The following is an 11,927-nucleotide window of genomic DNA, read 5'->3' as shown; positions in this document are numbered from 1 at the left end:
GGATCAAATGAGATTATCTGTGTAGTGAGTCTGTCAGCCGTGATCCACCCCACAGATGCAGGAGATTATTACAGCATTCACTTAGCACTAAGCTAACAGTCACCCAGTGCTTATACTGGAAATAATGAGGAATAGTTAAAAGTAAATCAGGCCCATGTCTTAAGTTTATTGGAATGGACTTTCTCTCTACAGCTTGTTTGGGAATTTGGTAAAACTATTTCATTACAGAAGAAAAAATCCACAGAATTTACAATACAGAGAAATTTAATTAAGCTAAGTTAGTAACAATTCTTTACATCCACTTTTTATCTTAAGCCATGCTAGTATGCACATATATGCAATATGAAAACAAAGGGTAGATTTCACTATTTGCAAGCTGCCTCCTCCTCCTCCTCCTCCTCCTCCTCCTCCTCCTCCTCCTCCTCCTCCTCTTTTTCCTTCTTAAGAAAATGTGATGATCCAGCCTCCTGCTTCTGCCATCATGCCCTTGCTGCCTGCTGCCATATCTTCCCCACCATGATGGATTGTATCTACTGAGAACTGTGATCTAAAATAGACCTTCTTCCCTTAAGTTGCAGTTATAGGGTAGATTATCATAATAGCAGGAAAAGAAACAATGATGACCCACCCTTTCCCCACCACCTTTCCCAGAGCTTAGATTAGAATACAGCACCTGCTAGTCAAGTGCCCCACCACCAACTTGCATTCCCAGAACACTAGTTCTTGCATGACCAACAGTCTCTTGTGATCCTCAGGATTTTTGCCACTGTTATTTTTCAACATAATTCTGCCTGGTACACATACTCTTGCAGTGGTAAAATGGATCCCAAAGACTCATATATTCGAACACTGGATCGCCAGTTAGTGGAACTGTTTGGGAAGGATTAGAAGGTGTGGCTTTATTAGTGATGTGCCAGAGGGGGCAGGCACTGAGGATTCAAAAGACTTAGGCCATTTCCAGTGAACTCTCTTTGCCTTCTGCTTTTGGAGCAAGATGTGAACTCTCGGCTGTTCCTGCCACCATGGACTTCTGAGACCATAAGTTCAATTAAATAAACCCTTTAAAAAAATAAGTTACCTTGGTCATGTTGTTTGGTCACAGCAATAGAAAAGTAACTAAGACAGTTATTGTCTAATATGAAAACTGCATCAGAGTCTGTTGGGTGTATGCAGGATATAGAGAAGGCATAGTCCATGACTCCAAGTTTGCTTAATATGAATAAAGCTGGAATAAATATACTCGTAGTTGATCATTAGCTGCCTAACTTATAACCTGGAAGTCGTCTGGTGTTCCTCTCCTCTACTCTATCCCTTCTCCCCTGCTCTTCCTCCCCCTTTCTTTTATCTTTCCCATCCAACCTACCTCTTAAAAACAAAGATACAACATAGATCAAAGCAATACAGAGAGGCCCGGAATATTACATAATCACTTTCAAAAACAGAAAACTATACACGTTGAAACTTCAAAGGCTTTCTGTGGAAGGCATGGGAGGAAAGAACAGGATTTAGGGACACTGGTTTTTAGGGTATGGACTTCTATCCCACTCTGAAGCATTTTTACCTTCAAAATGACTGGATTTCCCAAATGACTGGGCATGGGAGCCATGTTCCCTGCTGTCCTTCACACTAGACTGTTGCCACAGTGGGTGTGTAGTAATAAACATGTCACAAGCAGGTATGACTGAGGGACATCTGATAGGGAAAGGCAATGGCAAATGCTGAAGATAATTCCTCAACATGTATTACAGAGGTCTTGTACTTAGGAATCTGTGCCAGAGGGAGGGGGGAGGGAAGAGAGAGGAGAGACGGGGTGCAGTTAGATGGGGGAGAGAGAGGGGAGAGAAGGGAGAGGGGGAAAAGAGGAGAGAGGGAAGAGGGGGAGAGAGGAGAGAGGGGAGAGGACAGAGGGGGGACAGAGGGGGTGCAGGTGGACGGGGGAGAGAGGGGAGAGGGGGGAAAAGAAGGAGAGAGGGGGGGGGGAGAGAGGGAGAGGGAAAGAGGGGGGGAGAGAGAGAGAGGGGGAGAGAGAAGAGAGAGTGAGAGAGCAAGAGAGGAGAGGGGAGAGAAGAGAGCAAGCCAGAGAGAGAGAGAGAGAGAGAGAGAGAGAGAGAGAGAGAGAGAGAGAGGAGAGAGAGGAGAGAGAGGAGAGAGAGGGGAGAGAGAGAGAGAGAGAGAGAGAGAGAGAGAGAGAGAGAGGAAGAAGGAGGAGGAGGAGGAGAGGAGAGGAGAGGAGAGGAGAGGAGAGAGAAGAGAAGAGAAGAGAAGAGAAGAGAAGAGAAGAGAAGGAAGAGAAGGGAAGAGAGAGAGAACGAATGTTAAAGGGAAGGTAGGAGAGATGGGAGAGCTCTGGCCCAGCTTCTCCATAATGTGAGGCATCACCACTGAAGTCTGGAAGGGAAGGGGCCACACTGCTTTAGAAAGCAAGGGGTCAATGGTTGGATCAGAAGGTACTAGGTTCTTTATACCCCACCAGTTACATCTGCTGTATTTTGATTTTGTTGCCTTTACATGGTACAGAATTACTGAATCTTGATAGGATGGTTTGTGTGCATTCCTCTGTCTGTCTGTCTGTCTGTCTGTCTGTCTGTCTGTCTGTCTGTCTCTCTCTCTCTCTCTCTCTCTCTCTCTCTCTCTCTCTCTCTCTCTGTGTGTGTGTGTGTTCCTGAATGTTTTTGTCCAAGAGAGAATTTAGTCACCATAGCAAAGGTCTAGGGAGGAGAACAACCATTCCTCAGTCAATACCATATAATTTTGCTATAAAATTGGATAATGAGGAAATATTGTCAGGAAAGCAACCCAGGAGACGTGACCAAGTGGGAACTTATTGTTTGACTGAGTAAGAATGCCAAAGGGCAAGCTCAGACCATGTCATTACCAATTCTTCACACTGTGTTCTCTTTGTCAGTCTTCGTATATGTGTGCAGATGTGTTTGTGTGTGTGCATTAGTGTGCACATATGTGTGGAGCTCAGAGTTTGCTATTTGGGGTCTTCCTCAGTCATTTATTATCTTTCCACTGATTCAGCAGGCTGAACATCCAGTGATCACCAGGGAGTCACCTATTTCTGCCCCCCCTCCCTCGTGCTGGGAGTTAGAAATGTGGTATCCCTGGCTTTCTATGTGGATTCTGGGGTGGCCCAATTCAGATCTTCCTACTTTTATGGAGCAAGCACTTTACCGATGTAGCCATTCACTCATCCTCCTTCCTTGCTCCCCAAAACACACGCAAGCATGTTCTTAACCTCATTTTTGACCACGTTGTACCTTCAAAGCCACGGTTAGAAGTGTGTGTTCACACCCTTTATACACTCCAGGACTGTGTGGTGTATGATGCTTTTCTGGTGCTCTAATTTACCTGCTTCTCTTGAGCAGGGAGAGGCTCTAACAAGCAGAAGGAGCCATGGATCTGGAGGATGGAAGGATTGGGGGCAGTGAGGTTTTTTCCACTCTCTCACTGCTGATGACCTTACTCTGGAAACTCTCGCACAGCCTGAGCCTTAATTTTTGGATCTGAAAATGAAGGCAGGCCCTGGTGCTTGCTGATGCACACACAGCCCTGAGCTAAGAGCCTTCCGAGCACTGCATTCTGGAGGGGGCTGAAGTCCCCCATTCACCTCAGGAGCCGGTTGCTGGGAAGGAGGACACACTTTCCACACGATCTGAAGTGGGAGCAAACAGGAGAAAAAGGAAGGGTAGTCATATCAGCAACAGAAAGGCAAAGCCACAGGGGAGGGCGGAGTCCAGATACTGCTGCCAAAAAGGTAGGCCTGCTGTGTGTTTCTGACTCACCAGAGAAGAGACGACAGGCCAGCGTTGGGTGGAGAAGGCAGTTTGGCTGTGTGAAAGTGGATGAGCCTGTTGTAAAAGGCAAAGAGAAGCTCTCAACCGTCTCCTTGTTCTCAAAGTCTCTACTCCACTCTTTGGGGAACCAGTGAGGAGGGTCCTGTCAGAATTTAGCATGTCGGTGCACAGCACAAAGTGATTCATTAAGAAAACCAACAAACCAACCAAAAACCTATGCTTAAGGCGTTCAGAGTTTCAGAAAACTCAGGCAATACTGCTTTCCTTTGTTTTTGTCTTTTCTTAAAAGTAGCAGAGTTATAGTCATTCAATGTGTATGAGTGTTTTTCCCTCATATATGTCTGTGTACCAAGTGGGTGCCTGCTGCCTAAGGCCGGAGGTGGGTGGATCTCCGGGGAGGGGAGTTACAGACAATTGTGAGCCATCACATGGGTACTGGGGCTAGAACCTAGGTCCTCTGGAAGAGCAGCTAATGCTCTTAACCGCTGAGCCATCTCTCCAGTCCAGTTTTTTAAGAACAGGGTCCCAGACGAGAGCGTCCCAAGGTGTTCTGAGATGCAGAAAATGCTTCTGGAGACCTGGGTGATTACACCCAAGATTGTGAGTTTTCGTGTGCCAATATCATCAAGACAGTGATAGACACGGCAGGATTAGTTTTATTGGTTTTAATTGAATCTAAGTTTGTAAGAGGCATCACTAATTCTCAGCCAATTACATGAGCCTTTCTGCTGTGAGAGGTATTCCTGTTTCACAGATGTCAAAAGTGAAAAATACTCTTTTTTTTTGATGAATAAAACACGTCCACTGGCTTATCTCTGTAGCATAGTATGATTGAGATTTTGTTTGACTTGGATACTCTAATCCAGTGGTGTATGGTGGGGTGTGTCTGGCTGAGATTTTTATCAGTCTTCAACACCTTTAATATCTTTAATATTGAACACAGGCCTGTGAAACTCAGTGATGAGGGCTGATGTGTTTGTAGCGGGGGCACCAGGAAGGGAGGTTAGGAATATGGAATGTTTTGGTCATTAGGTCTCCGAGCACATTAGGTCAAGAGTGAGTGTCCTTCAACTCCATTGCAAGCGTAGGGCAGTGTCCTTTCCTGGAAGAGGTTTGGGAACATTAAGGCTCCAGATCCATGTGCTGGTTGTGCTTTCCCCCAGGAAGGGAGTATCTCAGCTTCAAACACCATTGTGGTGCCTGCTGTGTGGACTTCTTCAGTTTAACTCACTTAAGTGGATTCAGTGTGGAGTTGGGAAATCAGAGCTCAGAGCTAGTCTTGTGAACTGTTAGTGTGACCGTGGACTCCCGGGGAAGCATTCTTATTGAGAGAAACTGACTGACCAAGCAGGTTGGGTAAGTACCGGTAGTGTGAGGCCTGCTCCTATTACTCCAGCCGGAGAGTGAGACACTTGAACAGCACTTTGTTCAAGTCACATGGCTGGTAAGGTCCTGGTCAGCATTGATGTGGGTTGTGGAGTTCCAGAGCTCTGCACCCATAAATAGGAAATAAACCTTGCTATTAAAGCTACCCAGACACATAAACTAGTCAGCCTGCAAAGAGAGATGTGCTTTACTGGAGATGTGTTTGAAGTGGTATGAAACCCAAAGGATGAGCTAGTTAGGTCCAGGCAGCTTGCTAATAAGTAACCTGGGAGTGAAGCGGCCACATCGTCATTTTAAGAAACGACACATTTTATTGCTCAGTACTTTCAGAGCATGTATCCATGGAATCAAAACCTTTTAAGGAACAATTAGGTAGTTAGGAGATAAAAGAAAGAGTTTCTATGGGCAGCAGATAGAGCATAACTCTTTATAAGACTGAAAGCCTGGAGTATAGCAATAAACAGTCCGCAGTGACAGAACCGGAAGTTCCCTTGACCCGATGAGCGCTGCAGTGGAGTTTGGGCTGCCATACTCCAGAGTGAAGCGGTCACGTCCACCGGGAGCCTCCCAAGGCAGTGCTATAATGCTGCTTCTGAATTTTTCTTTGGATAGAGTATTAGAGAAATTTCCACTATCAACCTCTTCCAAAGCCTCACGTCATAGCGATGCGTGTCTATGTGCCGCTTTTTTTGGCACTCGATGACCCGAGCCAACCTTTAAGAAAACTATCATCAGTTGTGTCTTTCAGAAGTATATCGCCGGGGGCAGGCTTTGAGAGTTCATAGGCTTACCCTACTTCCATTTTGCTCTACGCTTCATGGTTACAGACGTTATTTCCCAACTTCCTGCTCTGCCTACCTGCTCACATGCCTATCCGCACCTGTGGACTCTCCTTTTGGAATTGTAAGCCACGATAAACTTTTCTCTCATTTAAAAAAAATAGGTTTTGTTGCTTCCGAGGCAGGTGTGGCTCGCCTCTGTGTTTGCATATGTATAAACACAAAAATATCTAGACTATCCCAATTCCTGGAACCTTCCCCGAATGTTTTTCTCTAAATTGTAGGAATTATTTGTTTCCCTTAGGTTTTTTTTCTCTTCCTCAGAGCTTAATTCGTATTTACTAGATGCCAAATGTTACCAAGGATAAACGAATGAAAAGGACACCATGATTCTGTCTTTAAGAAGGGAGTCAGGCCAGGGACAGCTCATACATAGACTGCACTCAATACCTGAGCAGAAGGGCAACCATAACTAGTCCATGCGAAATGAGAGGGGTGTGGAGATGATTATATGGGAGAAGGCAGCAAGAATAAAAAGAGGCAAATACATGAATTTAAATGAACCCAAATGCAAAATTAGGGAAGAACCTAGAAAGAATTATCTACAATAGTTTGTAGTTTTTCAGGTCTAAGAGGGAGGCTGCGTGGATCAGCACTAGGAATGGAGAAAGCTAACTGCCCTGCTCTCCTGTGTCCTATGCACTTTTTACTTCTGGCTGTGTCTCTGGACTCTGAAATCTTAGGTGTGTTAATGGTTGAAATCTAAAGCATAAGAAAGCAGTCTGCAGCAGGAGGGCCTATGATCTGGTTAGCTTCACCTCAGGGTAAGTGCTCACTTGTGGTTTGGAAGATGTTCGAAAAGCAAATGGCCACTGAGCAGACCAGACCGTGAAGAGTCCTGCTGCTTGGATGGGGAGAAGCATGTGTCTGTGTTGTGAACCTCTGTCTTGCCTTCAGTGGAACTACAGGATTAGCGAAATAGTCTAGTGCCTTAGTGATGTGCCTGAGATCAGGATACAAAAAATAAGGGGTACTTTTCTGCTTCCACCCCTGATTATGTGGTAGTTTGGCCAGCTTGACCACCTTGGCAGCCCGTGTGCCAGTCCCAGCTTGTGCCTGTTTTCCCTTTCCACATTTCCAGCATGCAGGACTCTCCCTAACAGAAAAGTAAAACACTGCTATATCATAGGCACACGCAAGCACACAGTTTTCCTTCAACGTTCGGGTACCCGTGTTCATTTGTCTGTTCTCATTTTGATCACTGACCAGAAGGGACCGTGGGACCGAGAAGGGCAGAGTTCATTCTTTTACTGTCCTACATCAATTGACCTTGTTGTATAGCAAAGACAACGGTACCTGAGATCTCAGGACCTGAAGCCTCTGGGGAGTTGATTCCGTCTGCTTAGTCTCCTGCCTTGCAAACACAAGGGTCTGAGTTCGAGCCTCAGAACCCACATCAAAGAAGCCAGGCATGGCTGTGAGTGCTCACAATCTCAATGCTGGGGAAAATGGAGACAGGATGGTCCCTGTGGTTTGTTGACCAAACTACGAGTCTACAGCCTACTAGGTGAGATTCAGGCCAGTGAGAGAGGATGTCTCAAGAACAGAACAGTGACTTAGGACTGACTTTCCAAGGTTGTCCTCTTGCCCTCCACATGCGTGCGCACACACACACAGACACACAGACACACAGACACACAGACAGACAGACAGACAGACACACACACACTTCTCTCTCTCTCACACACACACACACACTTCTCTCTCTCTCTCTCTCTCTCACACACACACACACAGACAGACAGACAGACACACACAGACAGACAGACAGACACACACACAGACACACACACACAGACACAGACACACAGACACACAGACACACAGACACACAGACACACAGACAGACAGACAGACACACACACAGACACACAGACAGACAGACAGACAGACACACACACACTTTTCTCTTTCTCTCTCTCTCTTTCTCTCTCTCTCTCTCTCTCTCTCACACACACAGACAGACAGACAGACACACACACACACACTTCTCTCTCTCTCTTTCACACACAGACAGACAGACACACACACACACACTTTTCTCTCTCTCACAGACAGACAGACAGACAGACAGACACACACACACACACACACACACGTAAAGAACACAAATGTAGCAAGAGTATTTATTGCGAGGGTGGGGTCACAATGGCGAAGCTAGGTGGGACCAGGGAATAGAGAACAGTCGTATCAGTAAGGGAAGTATTTTACGCAAAGGCCTCCAGATGAGAGGCCGGAAGCCATTCGTCATGGACACTTCTTTGTTTTGCAGTTATGACTTCTGGAACATCTGGGCTGTCCTTTAAACACAGCCTGGGGGCACTTGGTGGGACTCCTAAACCAGAGCTGCCTTGTGATTAGCATGTTTTCTTTGGCAAACATTAGACACATGGGCTATAATAACAAACCACTACACTAATAAACCTTTCATGAGGTTGAAAACGCCGAGATCAGGGCTAAGCTAAGGTTCACCTGGAAAGGGCGTTGGGTGGCCTGGCTGAGCCTGACCTTGGGTTTGGTGTTGGTCACGTGGACACCCCTCTTTTGAGCTTCTGAGTCCTTCGGAGAAAAGGAGGTTTGCAGAATGTACTGAGACAGGCTGTGAGGGGCTGAGCAGGAGGCAGGAACAAGAAGCACCAACAAAGATTTATTTGGTTACTTATAAAATGATGGGCGCCCACAGAGCTTTGAGTTCTCACAGCTTTATGTGATGTTGTAGGGAAAAATGTATTCTTAAGGGACAAATCAGAATACAAACTTTAAGGTATGCTAAGTAAGACTTTGGAAGTCTCTCCACTCTAACCATGTCCTATATTCACAGGAATCGATTTGAAGAATGTGATGTCCTTGGGAAAATGCTCCCTGATGGCCTTATTGGATTTTGCCTCAGTCTCTCCTATCAGGTTTTTCTAGTTAAATCTGGTTCCCTATTACCCTCCATGACAGGATATTCTTTAACTTTGAGAAGCATTAACCTCCCTTGATCCAGCTTGGAGAGTAAAAAGATACAGCAGACGTGACAAGAATAGAAATCTTATTGACTGACTGATGGGTGCATGTGTAATTAGACAATCTCGGGACCTAAGGCTTATGAGAAAACCCACTTGGTAAACATTTCAGAATCCACAGTTCCTCAGAAGAGGGGGACCAGCAGCCTTCCAGTTGGTCCATCATCTGCAGCCTGTCTCCTGGGGGTAGCTGTGTCTGTGGCTTCACTCTGTTTAAAAACCTGAAGTATTCAGAGACATCGAGCCCAGAGTGGCACGTGTCTCAAGCGGCTTTGGCTGCTGAGTTCTGCAGTTGAGAACATGTGACATTGTGTCCCTGCAGCCCTGTGGCCCTTGCAGTTGCCTCATTGCTCTTCATGGTCACGGTCAGGACTGCTTGTTCGTTCAGGTTTCATACAGACCCAGGCACTGGGCCCAGGTTCCCTGGAATTGACTCATCTAAGCTTAAGAAAAGGAGGTTGATGTCATTGCCTTAAAGTCATCCGGGAGGAGAGTACCTCAGTAGCCATCTTCCAAGGCTCCTTGTTATGTTGGTTGCTAAAGAAAGCCCCAGAAAGTGATTCTAGCAGGACTTGGCTGGAAAATTTAGCATATTATAAATACCTACCTCTTACAGAACCCTTTACCTGGAGGATATATAGTACACAAGGATAACGATTGGGGGTGTTTTTAATGCTTCGTTTATAAATACCTTACTTTAATCGCCAGGCAGTGTCCTCTTATGCACACAACTGTGCCCTACAAGGCTATCCGACATCATATTGAACTAATAGTCTTCTTGATCTTAATTCTTCTCCAGTTGTTTCTGAAGGTGTGTTTAAACAAGGCTAAATGGAGGCAGGTTTTGCACGTATATGGTCTCTGCCTACGCATGTGATGAACCGGTCATATACGTACTTATGCATTTATGCCGAGATTTTATTTCAATTAGTTTTTTATGGAGATCATCACTTGTTATGAAAGGGGAAGTGTTTTTGCAAACGTAAATATGATGTGGATTTTGGTTTTGATGTTGAGATAGGCTTTCGTTCTATCTCAGTTGGGCTTGGCACTTGTCATATAGCACAGGATGGCCCCATGCTTGGGATCCTCCCACCTTAGCCTGCTGAGGGCTGGGATTTGCAGGCCTGTCCCACCACAGCTGGCACTAACAGTGATGTATCTTCATTGAAAACAAGTGATATATAAAGGGGAGAATTGAATGAAGATGTAAAATTGACTCACACTTCCCTGTCCTACAGAAAGTAATTATTAGCAGAATTTGGCAGATCTCCACGTGCTTTGTATGTACATATTTTAGACAACTGAGAATCACAGGAAACACACTTTATATTCTATTTTCAATTCACATCATGAAACCCTGATTTTTTTCCATGACATTAACAATCTTGCTAATATGTTTATAAAAATGTTTAATGGCTTTTAATATTTAATCCCATATAACCCCAGAGCCAAGTCTTTGCTCTTTTAAATTATATAAGCCACTGACATTGCTCTTGAGATGACTTTTGGGACCCCGTCCCATGCCTGTCTGCGTCTTTGTTTCCCGTGAGGTAAACAGGCTTCCTTCTCCAGCACGTTCCTCCTGCCCTGATGTCCTGTGGTAACAGGCCCAAAGAAACAAGACTAGGCAATTTTGGACTGACATATGGGCCAAAACAAACCTTTTCTTTTATTAAGCTGATTACTTCAGACATTTTGTCATAGTAACAGTGTGTGACTAACACAGCCCGGTAACTCCTTGCTTCTTCTAGTTCTCATCATCTACTGTCTCACAAGCATCCCCTAATACATTCCTCACTTGTCCAATCCTGTCTTGATCCATCTCTCAGAGGGTCCAAGCTACATGTGAAAGCCTTTTCTGTCACCTAATGTCAGCGTCTCTAGGTTATTCATTTTACTCCATAGACACCAAGCTGTCTTTCTATAGTGGGTACAAATTGAATTACTCAAAGCTTAATTACATTTTAATAACTGCCTAGGTCAGTTATTCATCCTTACACTCTTCTGAACTGCTCTCCGTGAACTTTCGAGCAATCCTAATTTTAACAATAAGGGTTTTTAATCTGTGCCATTAGTGTAAGAAATCTACAGAATTTGGAAATGAGCAATGTAAGAGAAGTAATATGAAATCTAATTATATAGAGACGAAACCATGATTTAGGATGTGGTCTTACTCTTAAGTGATTTTTTTCTTGTTTCTATTTCCAGATTGCAATCCCTTAATATTTGCTTTGTAGTCATAACGCTAAAACCTGCCTTGATTATGGGGGCTTGAGAATTGAAGTCACATCCTCCTATGAGTCAGTAGGATATTTCAGCAATTCCTCATTGTCTCATTAAAAAGAAACTTGTCTTAAATCATAGTAATAATGTCCGTGCTCATCTCTGTATTGTGATGACACCCCAGGGCCTGTCCTGTCTTCCAAAGAACAAATAGAAAACTTCACTGTGCTGTCCACTGTTGCTTCTTTCTCCTTCAGACATGGTTAGCCCTGTGCAGAGAAGCCACGGGGGCTTAACATTATCTGACCCATAGCTACGTAGGACCGTATGTATCTTTCTTAAATTTGAAAAGGTAGTTTGATATTTTTAGTTGTGTGTTTGTCTAGCGTATTAGTATAATTGTCTGAAGGGCCTGGAAGGTATGCAATCCTGTGGAGACTCTAAGGAGTGGCTGGGAAGCACCTGACGTGGGTGTTGAGAACTGAACGTGGTTCTCTGCAACAACAAGAGCAGGAAGTGCTCTTAACTACTAAGCCATGTCACATTTTACCTTGACAACAATACATATGGATGATTTGTAGTATTTTCCTTCTTATTTTTTTAAAAAGGTAGATTTTCTCAGGCTTCTGAGCATGGAAGCTTGAAAGGAGAGATGGTTGGGTTTAAAC

The sequence above is a fragment of the Rattus rattus genome, chromosome 1, assembly GCF_011064425.1.
Source record: "Rattus rattus isolate New Zealand chromosome 1, Rrattus_CSIRO_v1, whole genome shotgun sequence".
NCBI lineage: Eukaryota > Metazoa > Chordata > Mammalia > Rodentia > Muridae > Rattus > Rattus rattus.
Note: the sequence above shows the minus strand (reverse complement) of the source record.